Source organism: Peromyscus maniculatus, chromosome 12 (genome assembly GCF_049852395.1).
Source record: "Peromyscus maniculatus bairdii isolate BWxNUB_F1_BW_parent chromosome 12, HU_Pman_BW_mat_3.1, whole genome shotgun sequence".
Classification (NCBI taxonomy): domain Eukaryota; kingdom Metazoa; phylum Chordata; class Mammalia; order Rodentia; family Cricetidae; genus Peromyscus; species Peromyscus maniculatus.
Window position 1 is genome coordinate 60,886,261 of NC_134863.1, and position 3,225 is coordinate 60,889,485.

A 3,225-nucleotide genomic window follows, 5' to 3' on the forward strand; every position below is an offset into this window, starting at 1 on the left:
AACAATTCAATGAAGGAAGGGTTTATTTTGACTCACAATTGAAGGTACACATGGAGAAAGTTAAGGTTGGAGTAGTTTTGGCTGGATTCATTGTGTCCTCAGTCAGAGAGAAGAGATTTATGAATAGTGTTGTTTATCTTGTTTTCTTTTTTTATTCAGTCTAAAACTCCATAACACTGAATAGTGCTGCTCCATGTGACATTTGTCTTCTTACCTCAGTTAATGAAATGAAAATTCTCTTATAGACATGTCCCAAATTTTTCATATCAATTTTTTTTGATTGTGTCAAATTGGCAATAGATACTAACCATCACAATAACTTACCAAAAGTTACACTAATTTCACAAGTTCTCCTTGGTAAAATAAAAGAGCACAGCACATAACTGATGGCTGGAAATTTTTATAAGTTTAATTTTCAATAGTGGATATTAATTGAACAAATTCATTGGATTTTTTGTGACATTTGATTACATACATATCTTGTGCATTGATCAGGTTGTCTCTTTTTATTCACTCCTTCCTACCCAAACCACATTCTCAGCCCTGTCAAACTCTATTGGGGATATTTAAATTAAACACATCCTATTTATTCCTCTAGTTCTGTCTTCTTGGTCCATTTTCTTTGTCCTGTTGTACAACTGTTAATATTGGTTATGTTGATTAATAATATTAATATTGCTAACTCTAATTATTACGAATATAAGTCTTACTAAAAAGATATATCCTTTTTAGTATTATAGTCAAGGAAAGTTGTATGTAGCCAAGAAAGAATTCAAAATTACCATATTAACACAATAGATTGATTCACTGGAATTCTTATTTTCACATTCTTGTCGATCATTATAATACTTGTACAGAATTTCATTTGATGTTGTAATAACCCATTCTATCTTCCTTTTTCTTTATAAATCCAGATGTTGGGTTAATACAAATGGAGAAATGTTTCATCTACTTGAACTTAAGTGTGTTAGTTTCTATACTCAGGAAGGATAAAATTGTCATTCACAAATGCAAAATTTGCCTCATTCAACAAGTAAATGTTTATTGACTTTTTATACTTTGCTGAATGGAATTAAGCAATGTACTATGGAATGTTATAATTTTCCTGATTAAAACCAGTACATATAGGCAATAGCATTGGCATGTATAGTATAGATATAGTATGTGTCATTTAAGTAAGAAAATAGATAGATGCATTACTCCTTTTACTAATAAATATATTAACTGAATGGTTTCAAACTTGATTTACAAAGACATATGACCTAAAGCCTGCCAACAAAGATTTGGAAATAAGCATGATTGCATATCAATATTTGTATTTATATTAGATTTACTAGAGTTTTGAGGAAACTATAATCATTATTATGGGATATTTAATATAGGTAGTCACTAGGCAAAGGAAGACTTACATAAATAAAATTGATAAAGATAACCAGAGAATGTTTATAACACATAGTTAAAATAAAAATGCCTAGGGCAGAGCAGAGGGCTGAGTGGATAAAACTTTTGTTCAATGTGTACAAAGAGTAAGAGTTCTGATCCTCATAGATGCCAGATAAGCATCTTAGGCACCTTAAGGAATCCCCAGTGTAAGCAGGCTAGTATGAGTAGTTAGAATTCTGAAAAGAGAAGCTTCTGAATTAGCAAGAGACAGTGCCTCAAAAAAATAATGTGGGCCTCATTCAAGGAAGATCTCTCATGTCAACATTGGTTTCCATACATGCACACAAGTTGATTGTACTCTTGTACACACATGTACACTCACACACGTAAGCAGGCATAAAAGCAAACAAGCAAAGTACATATACATGTACATCAAGAAAAAGAAAAAATCCAATATTTACTGTTTTGAATGACATCATATTAAACAAGCATGAAATAATATTTTTGTTCAATATTCAATATGAAGACCACAAAATGTGAAGGCATTCCAAATAATTTTATAAATAAGCACTTTTGAAAAACTTACATGTAATTTTTATTTGTTCCCAAAAAGTTAAATAATCATATTTGAAATCATAATATACTTTCAATAGAAAACTGAAATCTTTCATGTATATGCACATACTAATATTAACAAAAACATGAATACCTTTAAAAAGATAAAGTAATAGTTTTTTACTCAGAGAAAATTTACTTTTAGTATCTCAGATTCTCTCATTAAATATTGATTTGATTACTTTCATAATTATAGATTTATAGTGATATTTTCATTGTTTCATAACTGTATCCTATATTCAAACAAAAATAAGAGAGCCCCAAATACAAATTTACTGATCTCTGTGTTTGAGAATACATGGAAGCTGAGTGATAGAAATCAGTTACAGAACTAAAAAAAGTATTACTTTTGAAGGCAAGTCTTGTTAGATTGAATATGAAATAGAAAGATATAGAATTCATCTTTTTTTCTTATCTACACAGTATTTGTCTTCTCTTTGTCTAACCATAAGCCTACCACTTTCCCCAGACTTTATCGGAACAATCAGAAAAACAGGATCACAGAGGGCAACAAGATGTGGAAAAAGAACTATGGAAGGTCTAAGTGGAGACAACTGTGTCACAAAGACATTGACAAAAGCCACCATTAAGGAAAAGAGCCCCATGACCCCTGAGGGGGCAAAGCCTAGAATCACATAGAAGAGCTATTGATTTGGAGAAGGGGTTCTAAGGAATGATGAGGCTCCCCTGCGATCAGTCCCAATCCCAGAGTCTCAGAGCCAGCCACCTGAACTACGGCAGCCTCAACAGCAGTGAGCTTTGATGCTGTATAGATGTACCTCAAAATGATGTTAGTTAGGAAGCAGCAGCTAGGTATGAGTGAAGTCAGAAGACACGTGACTGCCAAGCTCCCGAGGCTCTCCTCTGTCAATGTCCTTGGTCGGTAGGTTCAACACAATTACAGACAATGGATGACTCAACAGCTGAGAGGTGCTCCTGATCAAGGAGCCAGTAGAGATGAATTTGGAGCAGGCCTACATTTTCAGCATTTGGGGACCAAGGAATGAGAACTGCTGCCAGGTCAGAGATGACAAGGAGGACATGAATTAATCTTTAAATGTTTTACATAACTTGTTATAATAGTTTTAAAATTATTTTCACAATTATTGTCCATGTTGCTGAGATCTGATAAACTATGTCTAAAATTACTGATTGTCTCGGTACAAATTGAATAGGCTATTGAGCTTGAGAATTTTTATTTCTTTCAATTTGTCTTTTTTTTCTGTT

General features: G+C 32.6%; 1 pseudogene; it reads right to left on the bottom strand.

The window, feature by feature from the left end:
• Positions 1-2,396: 2,396 nt before the first annotated feature.
• On the bottom strand, positions 2,397-2,978 carry LOC121821544 (ATP synthase F(0) complex subunit C2, mitochondrial pseudogene; annotated as a pseudogene).
• Positions 2,979-3,225: the final 247 nt, after the last annotated feature.